The sequence below is a fragment of the Ambystoma mexicanum genome, chromosome 7q (assembly GCF_040938575.1).
Source record: "Ambystoma mexicanum isolate Mex_15411 chromosome 7q, UKY_AmexF1_1, whole genome shotgun sequence".
NCBI classification, from domain to species: domain Eukaryota; kingdom Metazoa; phylum Chordata; class Amphibia; order Caudata; family Ambystomatidae; genus Ambystoma; species Ambystoma mexicanum.
Genome location: NC_090941.1, coordinates 730,274,622 through 730,295,014, shown reverse-complemented (window position 1 = coordinate 730,295,014; position 20,393 = coordinate 730,274,622).

Below are 20,393 nucleotides of genomic sequence, written 5' to 3'. Positions count from 1 at the left end.
AGAAAGTGAAAGGGACAGGAAAGGGAAAGAAGGTCAGAGAGAAACAAACTGCTGGAAGTCTCCTTCCAATGACCAGATCACCCCTGCCTACTCTTATCCTGCTGCCTCTCTTTCTCACTAAGAACAAAGGTATTTAGATAGGCAGCACCCTGTTGTGAGGCTACTCTTTTTGAATGGGTGTGCTCCCTTGATCCCTGGGCCAGGACAGCTGCCTGCTGTGCAGCTGTCTCTGACAGAGGGTATTACCTGCCCTCACAAAGAGATCAAAGAAGAGGATAGTTCCTCCAGGTTCCTGTTCTGACCTTTGGCAGCCTCCACCTGGCTGACCAGAATACACATCACTTTCCACAGCAGAGTTGACTCGCAGGAGCTGACAGATGTGCATTGTCAGTTGGGTTGTGGCGGCCACAATTATAAGTAGTGCCATGCACCTTGACTAAACTCAGGCATAGCTTTAGTTGATCCTGCCACCATCAAGAGATTTTTATGATCATCATAATGTGGGTACAGGGGTGCATATCGTAAATGCAGCCCCTGCGCTGTCAAATGGGCAGCTGCGACCTCTGAACCTGTTCTGTGTCACTGGTAGATCAGGCGCTGCAAATCAGGATTCTGATGTAGCAGGACGCAGATACATACTATGCTTTTGCATGGAGTTTATGAAAGAGGAATCTGATCAGCAGACTTCTCTTTCAGAGATGAAATTACCTGCATCTTATTATTATTTTTAAAAAAATAAAAAAGCCAGGGCTTTGCACCCGTGCCATATGACAATTCCTCGCAATACATGTATGAGTTGTGTTTTGTTTAGGCTACATGGTGAAGGTGTCATGTGGTGTGTCCGGATATGTTGAGAGAACACCTTTGCCAGTGGTCTCTGCAAGAAATAACATTTGCTGAATGCTTTGTGTTGAGTTGTGTGTAACTTGTCTACATTCACTTTCCTGTTTCTGGGTAAAGTTTGTGGGGCCGATTGATGGAACAAACGTGCGCCGAAAATCTTGGCGCAAGCAGGAGCAAGCATGAAAAAACAGGCGCACGCGCACGCGTGCAATTCATGGAAGTCCCTGCGCGTGTTTTCCTTGGGATGTGCGCCAAACCCGAGCGTGGCGCACACGGGCACACACGTCATTGCAATAGCTCAAATGCCGTGCGCGATGCGCACAGGGAAAGCGCACAATGTCTGCGCACACACCAAAAAGGGGACGGGACACGGGGCATAACATGCGGAATGGGGAACAACGCGTGAAAAAGAAGGCGTAACTGGGGAAGTACTGCTGGGAAGTACACGGAACGCCCACGCGCACGCGAGCCACAAGTATTCATGGAATCGAATAGGGCAAACCCACGCACGGGCAAAGACACGCACAGGCCTAAACAGATCCGCCACACGAAGGCAGGCAGTAGCGTCCCTGCGCATTACAAAAGTGTGCGCAAACAAAAAGCATGTATATACAGCCATGATGAATGTCCCATACTGTGGCCCCCTAGGATAAATGACATGCACACAACACATAGGCACCCCATAAAAAGAAGAAAAAGAGACAAGCACCCCCCAGTAGCCCACGTGCGTGCAAAAATGACACACGTAGTATGGTGTGGCAGCCAGGAGCTCAAAAAAAACGTACGCGATCAACATCAACAGGCAGGCCAGTATGGCCGTAAAAAAAGGGGTACGCGACAAACACGGACACCCCCTGTGTGAAAAATAGCTTGTGTGTGTATTTCGGGGGTGCGCAGGAAGTTTCACATGCGATTGGCGCTGTGCGAGTGGGGTACGTGTATTACTGGGGTGCGCGGGAAGTTTTACACGTGATTGGCCCTGTGCGAGTGGGGTACGTGTATTACTGGGGTTCGTGTGAAGTTTTACACGCGAAAGGGCCCTGTGCGAGTGGGGTACGTGTATTACTGGGGTGCGCAGGAAGTTTCACACGCGAAAGGGCCCTGTGCGAGTGGGGAACGTGTATTACTGGGGTTCGCATGAAGTTTCACACGCGAAAGGGCCCTGTGCGAGTGGGGTACGTGTATTACTGGGGTGCGCGGGAAGTTTTACACGTGATTGGCCCTCTGCGAGTGGGGTATGTGTATTACTGGGGTTCCCGTGAAGTTTTACACGCGAAAGGGCCCTGTGCGAGTGGGGTGCGTGTATTACTGGGGTGCACAGGGAGTTTCACACGCAAAAGGGCCCTGTGCGAGTGGGGTACCTATATTACTGGGGTTCGCATGAAGTTTCACACGCGAAAGGGCCCTGTGCGAGTGGGGTACGTGTATTACTGGGGTGCGCGGGAAGTTTCACACGTGATTGGCCCTGTGCGAGTGGGGTACCACTCACTGTCTGCCTTGTGTGTAGAAGAACGCGTAGCCAACACCCACCCGCTGTGAAGTAATAGAGTGTGAAGCCCAACGGCTGGAAAACCCACACCCGCACCCCACGAAAAGCACATACAGAGCAATGGAAAGCCACATTGGATCTTCAACCTGTGCCAGGGCAACGCCCATGCGCGATACGTCACAGATGCGCTTACGCGCTAAGGGCCTTTGCTCCAATGAAATCACGTACATGTGCTGACACGCTTATGCGCTAAGGGCCTTTTCTCGGATTTCACACTGACATGCACTTTTTTCACGTGCCAATTCACTCTGTATCAAGCTGGCCACGCGTAGACACACGGTAGACCATGATCCTGCCCTGAAGGCCATTTTCCTGCCCCCCAGAGCCCCGAGCATGCACCCACCTGCCATCTGCTGCTGCCTGACTGCCTGCTGCCCACGTGCCCTACTATTTGGTGCCTGCACGTCAGCCAGGGTTCCAGTTTTTGTATATAGTTTTTTATTAGGTAGTATTTTTGGTAGGTTTCATTTCATCCGTTGGGCTCATGGACCCTGGATTGTTCATTTGTACATAGTTCACCATTGGATTATTCTCATTTTTTTTATTTTCACAATGGAGCAATGGATTTCACTTTCTTTTTTCCCTTAGATTTGCTTTGTTGGACTGTGACTTTGGACACCATTTCTTTTGGATTTCTTTGGATTATGATTTCTTGTTTTTTACTATTTTACGGACATGCAGCATTTCTTTAATTATTCCCATTGTTGTGTGTTTTCTTTTAATTACATTCATGTTGTGTTTAATACATGTATTTCTTCATACTTCGATGTGTGGTATTATCTCATTGGTTTCATGCATGTCATGATATGGGTTTTTACATTCACTTGCATGCATTGTGTGTGTGTGACGGACATGTGTTCATTTACATACTTGCCTTTGGGGTTGTATGATGTAATTGCCTTTTCTATGTGGGTGGTTGGGTCTTTGGGCTGGGGAGGCTGGCCATAAGGGCCATGATTGAGGATCTTCATGACGTGGGGGTAGGGGGACATGAGTGGGGGCCTGCTGGCAGGTGCCCTGCACTGCTGGGGGTGTGGGGGTGCAGAGGGACATGAGTGGGGGCCTGCTGGTAGGTGCCCTGCACTGCTGGGGGTGGGGGTGCAGAGGAACATGAGTGGGGGCCTGCTGGCAGGTGCCCCGCACTGCTGGGGGGTAGGGGTGCAGGGGGACATGAGTGGGACAGGAGTGGGGACCTGCTGGCAGGTGCCCTGCAATGCTGGGGGTTGGGGTTCAGGGGGACATGAGTGGGACATGAGTGGGGGCCTGCTGGCAGGTGCCCTGCACTGCGGGGGTGGGGGTGCAGGGGGACATGAGTGGGGGCCTGCTGGCAGGTGCCCCGCACTGCTGGGGGGTGGGAGTGCAGGGGGACATGAGTGGGACATGAGTGGGGGCCTGATGGCAGGTGCCCTGCACTGCTGGGGGTGGGGGTGCAGGGGGACATGAGTGGGGGCCTGCTGGCAGGTGCCCCGCACTGCTGGGGGGTGGGGGTGCAGGGGGACATGAGTGGGGGCCTGCTGGCAGGTGCCCTGCACTGCTGGGGGGTAGGGGTGCAGGGGGACATGAGTGGGACATGGGTGGGGCCTGCTGGCAGGTGCCCTGCACTGCGGGGGTGGGGGTGCAGGGGGACATGAGTGGGGGCCTGCTGGCAGGTGCCCCGCACTGCTGGGGGGTGGGAGTGCAGGGGGACATGAGTGGGACATGAGTGGGGGCCTGATGGCAGGTGCCCTGCACTGCTGGGGGTGGGGGTGCAGGGGGACATGAGTGGGGGCCTGCTGGCAGGTGCCCCGCACTGCTGGGGGGTGGGGGTGCAGGGGGACATGAGTGGGGGCCTGCTGGCAGGTGCCCTGCACTGCTGGGGGGTAGGGGTGCAGGGGGACATGAGTGGGACATGGGTGGGGCCTGCTGGCAGGTGCCCTGCACTGCGAGGGGGTGGGGGTGCAGGGGGACATGTGTTGGTGATCAGTAGTGCAAGCTGACATGTGGCTTGGCTGGGGGGCATGCCCATGGTGGATGGCTGCCTGCGGGACATGACCAGGGGTGCAGGGTAGTGCCCTGTTGTGTGGGCTGCCTGCAGGGGCCGTGGAGGGTGTAGAGGGAACACCTGGGAGGACCCACACTGCCAATTCACGTGTAGGACTCCCCGCGCACACCCGAAATACACGTAACCTGCTCAAATTGCGTGTTAGACTTCACGCGAACCACAGTTATACACGTACCCAGCTCGCACAGGGCCAATCACGTGTGAAACTTCCCGCGCACCCCCGAAATACACGTACCCGGATCCAATCGCGTGTGAGACTTCACACGTACCCCAGCTATACACGTACCCCGCTCGCACAGGGCCAATCGCGTGTGAAACTTCCCGCGAACCCCCGAAATACACGTACCTGGATCCAATCGCGTGTGAGACTTCACGCGAACCCCAGTTATACACGTACCCCGCTCGCACAGGGCCAATCGCGTGTGAAACTTCCCACGCACCCCCCGAAATACACGTACCCTGCTCAAATCGCGTGTGAGACTTCACACGAACCCCAGTAATACACGTACCCCACTCGCACAGGCCCTTTTGCGTGTGAAACTTCCCGCGAACGCCAGTAATACACGTACCCCACTCGCACAGGGCCAATCGCGTGTGAAACTTCCCGTGAACCCCAGTAATACACGTACCCCGCTCGCACAGGGCCAATCGCGTGTGAAACTTCCCACGCACCCCCAAAATACACATACCCAGATCCAATCGCGTGTGAGACTTCACTTGAACCCCAGTAATACACGTACCCTGCTTGCACAGGGCCAATCGCGTGTGAAACTTCCAGCGCACCCCCGAAATGCACGAACCCTGCGCAAATCGCGTGTGAGACTTCACGCGAACCCCATTAATACACGTGCCCGACTCGCACAGGGCCAATCGCATGTGAAACTTCCCGCGAACCCAGTAATACACATACCCCACTCGCACAGGGCCAATTGCGTGTGAAACTTCCCACGAACCCCAGTAATATAAGTACCCCACTCGCACAGGGCCAATCGCGTGTGAAACTTCTCGCGAACCCCAGTAATACACGTACCCCACTCGCACAGGGCCAATCGCGTGTGAAACTTCCCGCGAACCCCAGTACTACACGTACCTTGCTCGCACAGGGCCAATCGTGTCTGAAACTTCCCGTGAACCCCAGTAATATACGTACCCCGCTCGCACAGAGCCAATCGCGTGTGAAACTTCCCACGCACCCCCAAAATACACGTACCCGGATCCAATTGCGTGTGAGACTTCACTTGAACCCCAGTTATACACGTACCCTGCTTGCACAGGGCCAATCGCATGTGAAACTTCCAGCGCACCTCCCGAAATGCATGAACCCAGCGCAAATCGCGTGTGAGACTTCACGCGAACCCCAGTAATACACGTGCCCGACTCGCACAGGGCCAATCGCATGTGAAACTTCCCGCGAACCCAGTAATACACGTACCCCACTCGCACAGGCCCTTTCGCGTGTGAAACTTCCCGCGAACCCCAGTAATACACGTACCGCACTCGCACAGGGCCAATCGCGTGTGAAACTTCCCACGAACCCCAGTAATATACGTACCCCACTCGCACAGGGCCAATCGCGTGTGAAACTTCCCGCGAACCCCAGTAATACACGTACCCCGCTCGCACAGGGACAATCGCGTGTGAAACTTCCCACGCACCCCCAAAATACATGTACCAGGATCCAATCGCGTGTGAGACTTCATGCAAACCCCAGTTATACACGTACCCCACTCGCACAAGGCCAATCGCGTGTGAAACTTCCCGCGCACCCCCCAAAATGCACGTACCCTGCTCAAATCGCATGTCAGACTTCATGCGAACCCCAGTAATACACGTACCCCACTCGCACAGGGCCAATCGCGTGTGAAACTTCCCGCGAACCCCAGTAATACACGTACCCCACTCACACAGGCCCTTTCGCGTGTGAAACTTCCCGCGAACCCCAGTAATACACGTACCCCACTTGCACAGGGCCAATCGCGTGTGAAACTTACCACGAACCCCAGTAATACACGTTCCCTGCTTGTCGTGCTGATACAGGGTTAGCGCAGGCCTTTGTGCTGGATTGGGGATTTTGATGGCTTTTCCCTGCGCGAGGGGCGTTCTTCGGGGCGTAAATGGCATTGCTGCAGGGTCGCTGCGCCACTGTGCGCCACGGCTGGTTTTGGAAGCTAAAATCCATGAATACGCTGTGCGCGGAAATGGATTTTAGCGCACACGGCTGGCTCAGAGATTCGCACGCGCACACTGTGCGCCCGCGATGTGCGCCACTTGTGCGCTAAATTCTATGAATTACCCCCATTGTTTGTGGGCCAATAGATGTATTGTCAGTACCTTAGGCCTCATCTGATGCTGTGTGTTTTCAAATTGCCTGGTGGTTGTGTGGCCTTTTTTTTGCAGTGTGCACTTTTGCCATGCTTTTGTGATCAGGGCACTGCTTTTGGTATTTGCTTTGCATTGTCAGTCATTGGTGTATGGCGATGCATGTCTTAATTTTTGTGCTGTTGTATTCAATAAAGTACAAACTCGCAGACTGACCACACACTGCATGTGCACCCGCAATGTGCATGATTACTAGACTCACACACAAACTGCGAAAGTCACTGTTTGCAACAATTTTCTTTGTGAATGCGAAACACACGCATTTTGTGAATGCAGCCCTTACTTTCCTGCAGCATAAATCAGAAAAATAAACCATAACAAGAGTAATATTTCGCATGTGCACAGACCAAAAAGAAAAAAAAAGCGAAGACACATTACTGTCACAAAAATTAAAGCAATTTCCACTTCATCGGAGCAGAGCTGCACATATAAAGTAGTTCGGAAGTGAGCATAATTAAGTAAAGAATGGATAAACTCTAAAGACTAATAATTGGGGAGTAATCATCAGAGTGTACAAAATGGATGCTAAAAAGCATAAAAGCATGTTTTCACATTCAGCTTCCTTTTATCTCAGAAAAACAAAATGCATAATGATGGCTTCTGCTTGGCTAAACCACCAGCTGTTAAGGTGCCAATCTGGTCTGAGTAGGAAATGAAGAGGCAGGACTGCACAGGGAATTACTTCTTGTAAACATGAAAATGGCAGGTCATATTTAATCACAGCTGATCAGAAGGCGGCAATATTAGGGAAGCGGATCTAACAAAGCCCATTGGGCCACCCTCATTTCCTACAAATGAGCACAGCCCAAAAGAACAGAGAAACAAGATTCAAACACATTACGTTGAGAGCTAAAACAAATAGAGAAGATCCACAACTGCATCCATAACTCACCCTAAAAAATATTCTATTTTTTTATTTATTAGACAGCGTAGCATTTTCCATAATAAGAAATTTGCATAATGAGGAGTTCCTTTTCCCTAGCAGATCAAAAGACAATTGTAATAGAAATAGATTTGGAGGCCTCCTACTCAACAAGCAGTGACTTGTGTATCTTATTTTGAAGGACATTTGTTGTCAGTGTATACTTTAGTTAATACCTTAAATACTTGAATATGGATGAGTACATTTTGTTTCTCCAGTAATATGCAGCCCCACTCAATGCAGTGTCAACACATGGTACAACACACACCATATATGAGGTATTTTCAAGTGGATAACACCCCATGACAAGCGAGAGGTAGACCAATGTTAGTCTTGCACAACTTTTGGCATATAAAGGCACAGGGGGTATATGTTCCCTTGGGCAGAAAAAAGGCACCCACCCTGGGCATGGCATGAAAGGCGGTCCAGTAATGGCTGCTGAGCCATGTATGGAGGCAATCCGGCTGTTCAGACACCCTGGTTCAGCCGAGCTTTACACAGGCCAGAGGGACTGACTTGATGTGGTAGTCAATGCAGGTTGTGTCAGAAGGTTATCATAGGCAAAACAGAGGCGCATTTGTATCTGTATTTTCTTTGGGAATTGTAAAGAACAAGCACTTCCCTAAAAAGGCACCTTGGTCCTGAAAATGAAAAGAAAGAGGGGTCACCTTTGTACAGAGTTGTTATAATCCGTGGAAAAGTCAGGTTTTTGATTCCCATGTGTAGTCGGACAAAAGTACACATGACACGGAAATGGTGTTTCAAGGATGTTTACTCTTGTTGCCTGATGAAAAATCGGATACATCTTTATGGATGTTAGCATTTTACCAATAAGCAAAAACGATATTTATTTCTTCAAACAATCAAAGTAAAAGGTGAGGGAGGGGAATGCATTATAGTGCACTTGTTTATCCTCTGGAATATGGATATGGGTTCCCTCTGGACTTCTGATTTTAGTACAGTCCCTGGGACATAGTACCCAGTAGGTTTCTAGTCTCATGCCTATAGTGCCCACCACACATCTTTACTCCAAAATACAATCCAGTGGGCATAGTGCCCAGCATGCGCCTTGTTACATAGCACAGTCTCGGGCATATAACATGCAGCATTCTTTTTGTAATCCTGCCAGGGATATAGCGCATGGCTCACTTCCTTCAAGTCCCAAACATGTAGTTCCCTGCACAGTTCTTCGACACTTATTCAGGGGCTCAGGGATATAAAGCCCAGCTCGCTTCTTGGGGGATACAGTGCTCAGCTTGATAATGCAGAGATAATACTCCGAGCTGAATTTGGTAGGGACATAGTGCCCATCTTATTTCTGTTGGGATATAGTAGCAAGCCCACTTCTGTAGGGATATAATACACAGCTCACGTCAGGAGGAATATTGTACCAAGCTCACTTCTGAGGTGATATATAGGCTGGTTGACTTCTATTGAAATATTGTTTACAGCTCACTTGGTAGCAGTCTCAGGATCTCTAACTCCTCGGCACTCTCGGGTCTGGCTACTGCTCCCCACGCCAGAAGCTCCCTCAGGTAGGTCATTTGTGGGCCCAGGTTTTTGCCCCAATCGGGTTAAGTCTCCTTTATGAACCTTGTGACCTGCTCTTCCAGTTTGATTTTAGCGACTGCTGACTCAAAACGAAATAATTCAGTTTTATTTCATGCTGCCTCTGTTCAAGAGCAGGGCTCGGTATTGCTTTTTTGTGCAATGGTGAATGCCTGTGAGAGTCCCTGCTGCTATACAAGACCCACAGTGTGTGTTGGCACGTGATGTTCTTTCTTAACAGTATCCTCCGATCTTGCTGAACCTGAGTTTCTACAAGGATCACTGCTGACATATGTGACCTGGTGACATGTGTTAATACTCATAATAGTGAGTGTATCTGGCTTCTGTAGCGGTAGGTTTCGTAGTCTCAACTGTCTGGAACACTAAGATTCTGACTTGCATATTTTGGCACAGGGCAACCTGCCACTGACTGCAGCTGGGTCACTGGACGTAAGGAGAAAGGATAAGGGTCGCCATTGCAGCCAGACAGATCTTCATAGGTATCTGATCTTACTTCAACGTGGGGAATCTACTTGGAGGGGGACTCTGCAACTCTCAGCCTTTGGTGAGTATACTGGGCCCGAGGGTGCTGCCATACCTGAGGGAGAGAAAGTTGCCCTGCCTGCCCTGATCTGAGGGGGAGGGCAAATTCTTGGTCTTTCCAGGGAGGGGTTTGGCCAGCAGAGCACCCACAGGTTGTGGAGGACTGCACTATGCATCAGCAAACAAGGTTCACACGAGCCGACGCCACAGGGTAGCACTTCCAAGGGAGTTCTCGTGCACCCTGGTGGTAAAAAACTGTAAGGAACTGGGCGAGACTAACTACCCATCATGGGGGATGAGGAAAATGTAGGGGTGTATTAACAGAATGGACAGCTTGCACCCCTGTATCCATTCTATGTGGTAGGAGCACCTGCCAGTCTAGGACCCCGGTGGACTGCGTGGGTGGAGAACCTCGAATTATATTTCGAGGCCATCGAGATCAAGGACAGGGCAAAATGCCCAACCCTCCTGTATTCGGCCGGCTGTCCAGAGACTGTTCAAGACCTTGCGGCCCAGAGACCAATCGTATGAAGCAGCCATTGCAGCACTGAACGAGTACTTCATGCCCATGATCAACCAGGATTGTGAACGGTTCAGGATGAGATGCGCGAGATACGAGGAAGGAGAGAGACTCGATGCATTTCATGGCAAGCTTTGTGGCATTGCGTTGTCCTGCGCTCTGGGCAACTTCGAGGATGACGAGATCAGGGCTCAGCTTATCTATGGCTGTAGCTCGGATAAGCTGTGTAAGCAGGTCCTCAAGGAGCCAGGGCTGGGCCCCGACCGAATCCTAGAGCTGGGCCACGCCCAGGAGCTTGGCCGGAGGTGCATGCTTCGGCTATGGACCTCTCCAGGCAGCAGCTCAAGGTCAAAGCCCCCATGCAACCGGTGAAGTAGGAGGAGGTGTTGGCCATGGGCAGATGGCAAGGAGGTAGGCCAACAAGAAAAGGGGAGTGCGCCATGGAGGAAGTCACGGTATGCCCTCAGTGTGGATGGGACCTCCCGCATGCGCATGAGTGCCCGGCCAAAGGACATACGTGTAGGAGGTGTGGAAAAGATCATTTTGCACTGGTTTGTCCAGCCCCAACACTTGCCAGCATGACCGAGCCAGCAGCAGGAAGTGTGTCAAAGGAGGCAACGGGGAGGAAAGGAACCCCCCCAAAACAGCTGCGGTCCACGTGGCAGAGGACCACAGGAGGCCATTAGACTATGCAGAGGATGAGGAGGTTGAGAATGTGTTCTTTCTGTCCTGCAGCAGCTCAAGTAGCCACGAGTACCTTCAGCGGAAAACGGGGGACCGAGGTGTGACCGCCCGGGGGGGACAGTTTGATCCAGGTATCTTTTGATCCAACATCGGTCACTGGATCTCAAGTGGGTGCTTGGAGTGGAATGCACCACAGTTTTCTGTGATTTTGTTGTTTGCAGGAGTGGTTTGCAGACTGGAATGCCGCACAGTTGTGGGCCCCATTAGAGAGTCGTTATTTGATATTTGTTTGGGTTTTGTTATAATAAAGGAGGAGTGTTGTGCATTGCCCATTTTAACTGTGGGCACTTTGTCCCTTTAAGAAAGTGAGCCATGACTTTGTCATTACTCCTCTCAATAAAAGGGGCTCTGCTGGCACGTTAGAGGCACTGCAGCAGAGCCCCAGGAAGTGGCCACTCTGACTATGGGCCTCATTACGACCCTGGCGGTAAGGGGTTAACGCCAGCGTTAGCTGCGCCGACCCCTTACCGCCAATTACGAGGTCCCCTAGCGCCATGGTGCTTTTAACACCTGCTTTTAGCGGGTGTTAAAATCCATGGCGCTAAGGGACCATGGAGTTAATTACGCCACCGTAATTTACGGTGGCGTAATTAACGCCTTCCCCACTCCCATTATGCCCTATGGGGCAAAAATGGGAATGGGGAAGGGTAAATGGGGATTGGGGACTTACCGCCCCGCCAAGGTCGGAATGGGGCGGTAAGTCCGCCAACCACCATGGCGTAAACGTAGTTTACGCCATGGTGGTAAAGTCACGGCCCAGGCGGTAACTTACCGCCTGGGTCGTAATGAGGCCCTATGTGTTGTTCTTTGTATTTGTCTCACAGTGAGACCACGGCCTGGGTCACAGCCCCAGCCTGCGTGCCCCCAGAGCCAAGGCTGCTGTTGGCTAGGTGCTCCCAGTTTTGGTGTTCAAGTACGGTGACCCGGACTCTGCAGGGTGGCCCCTGCGATCCTCGCGCTGTGTGAAAACGGTGCTATTGTCCACTGGGTGATCCCGGTATTCGGTGCGACCCGCCCTTGTGACCGTGGGCGGGTCGCCACACCTCCTGATAGCATATGGCTCCTGTCGATGGGCCTGGTAGGCATGCTTTCCCAGCCTGCAGAGGTCCCCCACAATGCCTTGGGATGGGGTCAGGACACTGCCTTCATTGCACATGTCTTGGAGGTTAGAATAATGATGCATAATGCATGTTATACAACAGTCCAACAAATAAATAAATAAATAAATAAATAACGCTCTCTCACATGTATTTCAGAACAATGAAAGTGGTAATGTAGACGGAGAGCGGAGTGTTCTCTACAGGACGTAAATGATCAGACGAGCACAGAGTGGACACAATCGGGAGATGAACAGAGCCTTGTGTATTCTGCATGAAAAACAACGGCTACACAAAATATTCAAGAATGTGTACAGTTATAGCAAGGATTTGGCAAACGTTACGATCTCCGCAGAGAGTTTTAGACTGGCTGATAGAACGGCGTTTAATACCAATAACCTTTGGGAAAATATATTTTTTTAAAAACAGGTGGCAGCCTTCCTGGTATCTTTAATTGAAAAGAAAACTGGTTTCAATCACTGATTTCATCGTAGAATTTAAGTACAGTTCATACTTTCTAGGAGGAGTTCTATAGATGCGCTGAGATACTTTAGCCAATAGCTTGATTCTTTCAATCTTGCAGGTGTGGATCATGGTTGACAGCTTTAGAAACATGTAACTGACTTTGGCATAGTTCTGGAAACAATCCAGTTGAACAAATCGGTTTGGCTCCAGGCAAAGATTCATCAGAAGTGGTACAACCTGAGGTACGCCAAATTTCGTGGGTTTGGGATGGCATTTATATTATTATTTTTATTGTTTTCATTTTATTGGTTTTCATTCAAAGGAAGAACAAATCAGCATTGCATCACTTGAAAGCACTAAAGTAATTAATGTACAGTTGAAATAATATTACACATTGTGTAGAGGTAACAAAGTACAAGGCGTACAGGTAGACGAATTTACTGGTGTGGAGCTTACTGCAGAGGAGGCGGGGATACAGGTATACAGGGCATGATTAAGCCCAGCAGAGGTTAGCAGAATTATCGTGGTGGAGGTAAACATATTTTCCAGTGATGCATCACAAAGAACAGACAACAAAGAAAGGACATTTTTTGATAACCATTCACCGGGCCTAAACAGCAGAAACCTGTATCTTCACCCAATGGTGAAGGTACAGGTCAGTTGGCAGGAATTCCATTAATACGTGTAAGTGCATTTGTGAGCATTCGTAATGGCTTGCTGGTTGGTAGGGAGAGGAGTCACTGGTAGGTGATTGAGAGTCTCATAAGAGGATGGAACAGAGAACTGCAATTTAAATTTAATTTAGAATAACCTGTAATTGGATGAATTTTTCAAATCCTTGAGGTGGTGTGTTCCACTATGTTGCACCTGGTGCCGTCAGCCGTGTTCACCAAGATATTTCAGTTTCTAGTATTTAGGTAGGATCAGATTGCTGTGCACTGCCGAAATTTAGGTGGCACTTGAGACATATTTGATGATGGAATTGTTAAGGTATCTAGTTGTTAGGTGGCCTAGATTCTGGTGTAGGATGAAGAGAGAGTTTTGAAAAGGATGTTTTGGCTATAGGAATCCATTTAGGTGTTATCGGTGGTGGGGTAAGGGAACCCCTTTGATTTAGACCTAAAGATCAATATGGCAATATTCCAATCTCGATAGCACTACATCTTTAGTTACACTAGAAGAAGAGGCAGATGGTTATATTGCTATTGACTGGGAATTGGTTGTTGTATATGACTTTATCCACTTTATGGCTAAGCCCTACAAACATGCCTTGCTTTAAACTGTTTGGGAAAATTAAATGGTCAAGGTTATCAAAGGTAACTGGCGATCAGCGCCCCTTCACCACTGACATCCATCTCTGTTAGTCAAAGATGGCAGCTATGACCAGTTCCAAACACCTACCTGTCTTGAGCGAACCTGTGCAAGGATGAGCTATTCACTGATCTGTCAAGCTCTTGCAGAGGGGCACATCTGCTACAAAGAAGATGAATTTCTAATACCACAATACCTGAGAATTCCAGCATTCTATGCATTGCCTAAAATACATAAAGGGGTGAATCCACCTCCATCCCACCCAATAGTCTCGGGTATAGGCTCTATTCTGAAACCCCTTTTGTAATTTGTAAACTTCTTCCTAAATGGAGAGATACCTCAGATGAGATCTTAGGTCAAAGACTCTACTGCCATGCTAAATCTACTGAAGAAAAGACCCTTTGATGAGACATCACAGCTGCTGGTCACGGTGGACATTGAGTTCTTATATATAATACTTCCCCAGATGCAAACACTTTGGGTAATCCAAAAAGTTCTGGCTGAGCAACCTATTAATCAAGGTATTCCTATTAAATGTATCTTGCATCTAGCAGAACTAGCACTGACAAAGAACTATTTTCTATTTGAAGATCAGTTCTATGAACAAACCTCTGGAACAGCTATGGGCACAACAATCGCGTCCAGCCTGGCTAATTTGTATGTGGCTGATTTTGACAAAACACATACAGATGCAAATAGTCGATGCACAGATGATATCCCTTTAAGGGTTCGCTACACAAACCATATTTTCATAATTTTTCAAGTTAATGAGTAAACCTTAGACACTTTTTTTACCTAGTTTAAATACACGTAACAGGTACCTCAAATTTACAAAGAAATGTAATCTGTACAACAATACAATTCTTAGATCTGCAAATTGAGATACAGAATTGTATAATACAAACTACCGTATACCAGATGTCCACAGACTGCAACTCTTTGCTGCATTACACAAGCTATCAACCAAGGCACCTGAGGGATAAGTTTCCCTTTGGACCGTTTTTACAGTTTCGCAGGAATTGCTTCACCCATGAGCAATACGATAGAGAATCAGGGATGTTGACAGAGAAACTCCACTCACAGGGCTTCTTGAGGAAACGACTCAGACAAGCTTACAAAAGGGTCAGGAACATCCGAAGAGATGTTATGTTGCAACAGCATCCGAGACTAACAGGATATGAGGAACAGATCAAGCTGGTGCTCAGCTACTCACCGCTAAGCCACAAGATCAAAAAGGAGAGAAAACAACTCTGGCCATTCTTAAATGTGGGCTTGCAGACACTAGTTGTGCCTATGTTTGGAATTAAGAAGAGATTGAATCTACGCAATGCGTTAGTACACAACTTCTGAGAGAAAAATATGGAGAGCCATGATCAAACCACGTTTTGGTCATTACCTTGTGTGCAGGGACACAGCCTGTGCGGCTCCTGCTTGGATTGTGACTAAACCAAGAGCGGGCCAAATATTGACATTGGCTGGAAGACCCCATGGATCTATAAAACATTAACAAATTGCAATTCCAGCAATGTCATGTGTTTGATCAGTTGCCAATGTGGGTTACGTTACATAGACATGACACTAAAAACCCATGAGGAAACGGATCATTGAACACAGGTCCTGAATATGTACCAAAAAAACAAATGCCCCTGTGGTGGAACATTTTGTTCAGCATCACCATACGGAGAAAGAGTTTAACTGAATGTTACTTGAACAAATAAAACAACCATGTAGAGGGGCAACATGTATAATCTATTACTACAGAAAGAACAGCACTGGATCTTTAGGTTAAAAACAGACAGGGTAGGTTTGAATGAAAACATCCCTTGGCAACAACTATCCACACTTTGTGAGATTCAGAAGGCAGTCATTAAGAAGCAACATCCTGGCATTCATTTTCCCTGTATTATCAGTAAGTTTTGTTACTACCCTCACCCCTGTCATACCAATGTTTTTTTTTCAACCAAAGAAGAGGGGGGTGTGTTCTAACCTTAGACAGAGTATTTCATGCTTGTACCAGAAAGGGAGAACAACTATGTACTAGAGATGGTCACGAGCACAGTGGAATTTATTATTCCTCAAAATGTCATTGAAAATAATTGTAATGTGTACAGCATGGAAGTTGATGTCCAGCTACAACATGGCACTTATTTTTAGTAACAATATGAGAGCCTTCCTGTTTCAAACTCACAGTAGGGTGTAACTAGCATTTTAGCATAGGTCCAGGTATGCACCCGAAATACCAGATACCGTACCCAGTAGGGAGTCAAAGAATCAAAATAAATATGTGCCCTGGGAAACCGGTTTTAAACATTGAGAATATAAGGTGTAACAACACCATGAGCCATTAAAAAACCAAACAAGTCTTCCAATTGCCAGATCCTGAATTTTTCACAGTTGACTACACATAGAGTGCTCGTGTATGTGTAAAAATTCAAAAAAACATTTGTGATATTAAGAACATAAATACATTGCTTTTCTATATAAGTAATTTTTATAGGTTTGGCACATTTTATAAACTGAGAAGAGAACAGAACTCCAACGAGATATTAGGACCTAGTCTAGTTAGCAATCTGACTCCACTATGAGATGGTGCTCACTGTGTTATATACCACTGCACATGCAGTCATGAAACATGTATGTTTATGTTTATGTTTATTAGGTTTATATAGCGCTTTAATCTGAAGTGCTTTACAGTATAACAACAAGGTACAATAATGAAAGAAGCATATTTACAATCATGAAACAAACCAGTGATACAATATGTAGAACAATTTACTTAGAAGGAGGGTAAGAGGGTGGGGGGAAGGGAGGGAAGAGGAGGTAGGTAAGGAAGGTTTCAAATGTCTGATTTGAGATCAGTGGGAGCGAGAAGAAGGGGAAGGGGCACAGGGGATTTGGGGGGAGAGAAGGTAGGGAAGGAAAGTCAGGGCGGGGAGTGGAGAAGAAGGGCTTTCAAGAGGAGGAGCGGAAAGATGAGTAGGTAGGGGTTGAACGGATAGAAAGAGTTAAGGAGTTCCAATGAAGGTGGGCCAAGAGCTGAAAGGAACAGAAGCATGAGGAGGCAGGGGGTGCAGTGAGTAAGAAGCGATCATCTGAGCGGAGAGAGCGGGAGGGAGAGTAAAATGAGAGGAGGGAAGAGAGATAGGGGGGGCGAGATCATGGAGAGATTTGAAGACCAGACAGAGGAATTGAAGTTTTAGTTGTGAGAGGAAGGGAAGCCAACCAAGTTGAGAAAGTGAGGTGGAAATAGAATCTCGAGGACCAAGGAGACAGAGAGTACTGAAAGAGGAGTGGTAGATGGATTTTAGCGGAGTCAGATGAGAGACAGGGAGTCCGAAGAGGAGAGAAGAGCAGTAGAAGAGGCGGGAGAAAATAAGGGAGGAGATGAAGAGTTTAGAAGAGTGGAAGGTGAGTGATGAGCAGATCTTGCGGATGTTGAAGAGGTGGTGCCGACAGGCACGAGAGGTGAGAGAGATGTGGTTAGAGAAGGAGAGGGAGGAGAGTATGTAGAGACCAAGATTGCGGGCATGGGTGGAGATGGGGAGATTGGAAGGGGGAAAGTGGATGAAAGGAGGGGGTTTGGGGAAAGTGTGTTAGGAGGGAAGTTAATAACTTCCATCTTGTCAGTGTTGAGGGAAAGAAAATGAGATGACATCCAGTTTTTGATGGCCGTTAGGCAGGAAGATAGAGTGTGATGGAGGTCAGGAGTGAAAGAAGAGAAGGAGAGAAAGAGTTGGGTGTCACCAGCTAATCGAATGGTGGATTAATTCATCTAATGTTCCACATTGAGAACGGGAGACACCATCAAACACCGATATATAGTCTTTAAGGTCAGCACATAATGAGTAGCAGCCTGCTAACTCTTTAGGCTTGAATGCCGTAGATTTATTCTGGTTATGCTGAAACAAGGTATAGCATAAGGAGCACTAATAACAACTCCTGGAGTAGGTTGCTGCCTTAGGTTCTGCAACACAACATGGTCTAGCAGGACATGATGTCCAGACGAATGTCTGGTTAAACAGAGGGTGTAATAATAAACAGTGGTGTGCAATAACAGAGGTATTACCGTTTTTAGCAATGACTTGTTTAGGAACTGTGGATTGACCAATCCTGATAAGAGTATTGTTATATTTGCAGACTTTTTTACATTTCTTGACATTATGCAGAGCACAAAGGTTTATTGTTAACAGAAAAACCACAGGGTGAGTTATACATGCCACAATTATGGGTATTTCTGATGTAGCGTTCTCTTCCATGTCCCTGATAGCTAGTGCATAGAGAACAATGCTTTTTTTCTATTTTGCTTTTTGTCTCCCACAGATGGCACATAGTTAAACTAGCACGTGCGATTGGCGTCCTGATCCTGGGAAGCCCCAACAGAGAGGGTGTTCCCAGTCCTGAGGAAGGTGGCATAGTCATCTAGCACTGCTGAAACTGGTCGACTCTTGAAGGGGAGTAAATCAATTATTTTTTACCCCTTACAAAATATGTTACTTTTTGCCCAGGAGGGGTTCTTTTAATTATCATTTTGATGAGTAAGTCTCACCTTGGAAATTTACAAAAAGGTGTTTTCCTTTTTTAAGGATTGTACCGAGTTGGGTCAAAATAACGTCTGAAGACTCACCCTGGATACTATTTTTATGTTTCATATTTTGAAGGAAAACCATTAGGGTGCTCAATTCCTGAAGAAAATGACTAGTTAGGGTGAGTCTCTTCTGGTTTCCCCTTTCCTAGATAGATGGAACACCAATGCTGCCTAGGGAAAGTTACTCCACAAAGGGCCAGTGGAGACTTTCTGCTTACACAGAAGTAGTGATTCGAGTTGAGCATTATGTAAATATATGAGTGATCCTTTCTACTTTGTACATGTGGCCAATGCCATGTGCCTCTTTGTTTCTGGAGTGGTTGGCTTTCTTGATCAGGCTTCTTAAAAAAACAGGGGGTTACACTTTCAGTAGTGATCCTAAATAAGAAAGAATAGAAATAACAAATAATCTGTCTTTCTGGAACTCTAAACAATAATTGCTAGACTCATTAAAGGTTTATTTCTGGCACACTTCAGGGGGTAAGTCCGTGATTTAGTCTGCTCTTAAACACCTCAAATTCTCAATGCAGACAAAATCCTCCAAAAAGCATTTAGAGTAGAATAAGCATCCATTTCGGACTATGTATTTTGCTTTTCGCAAGTTGCAGCTATAGCATGTTTTTTTCTGCCGATACATATGGTGATCCATTCTTGTATGAAATATATATCACGTTAGTGATATTGGGCCTCATTCCGAGATTGGAGGTAGCCATGGCGCTATTTGTGCCATGGCTGCCTCCAATACCGGGTCCGGCACTGGTCTGGTTCAATGGGGATTTACCGGTGCATTCCGACCCTGGAGGGACCGGTAAGTCCCCATTGAACCAACATTTCCCCATTCCCATTTGAGCCCCCATAGGGCTCAATGGGAATGGGGAAGGTGCTAATTACGGGCCTGCTCATGGCAGGCCCGTTATTAGCACCCTGGTCCCTTAGCAGGACCCATAAAGGACATGTGAGCAGGAAGTTTTACACGCGATTGGCCCTGTGCGAGTGGGGTACGTGTATTTCGGGGGTGCGTGTGAAGTTTTACACGCGATTGGCCCTGTGCGAGCGGGGTACATATATTTCGGGAGTCCGCGGGAAGTTTTACACACGATTGGCTCTGTGCGAGCGGGGTACCTGTATTTCGGGGGTGTGCAGGAAGTTTTACACGCGATTGGCCCTGTGCGAGCGGGGTACGTGTATTTCGGAGATGCGTGGGAAGTTTTACACGCAATTGGCCCTGTGCGAGTGGGGTACGTGTATTTTGGGGGTGCACGGGATGTTTTACACGCGATTGGCCCTGTGCGAGCAGGGTATGTGTATTTCGGGGGTGCGTGGGAAGTTTTACATGCGATTGGCCCTGTGCGAGCGGGGTACGTGTATTTCGACGGTGCGCGGGAAGTTTTACATGCGATTGGCCCTGTGTAAGCGGGGTATGTGAATTTCAGGGGTGCGCAGGAAGTTTTACACACAATTGGCCCTGTGCGAGCGGGGTACGTGTATTTCGGGGGTGAGCGGGAAGTTTTACACGCGATTGGCCCTGTGCGAGCGGGGTACGTGTATTTCGGGGGTGCCTGGGAAGTTTCACACGCGATTGGCCCTGTGCCATGCGGGGTACGTGTTTTTTTGGGGTGCCCCAACGAATCGGCAGTGTGTGTCCTCCCAGGTGTGCCTGCAGGCAGACCCCAACGCAGGGGTAGACACTGCAGCCATTGCTGGCTGGGGGGCTTCGCCAGGGTGGATAGGCAGCCCATCCACCCTGGCGAAGCCCCCCAGCCAGCCCACATGTCACCACGCACAAGTGAGCACTGACTCATGTCCCCCAGCACTCCCATCCACCCAGCATTGAGGGGCACCTGCC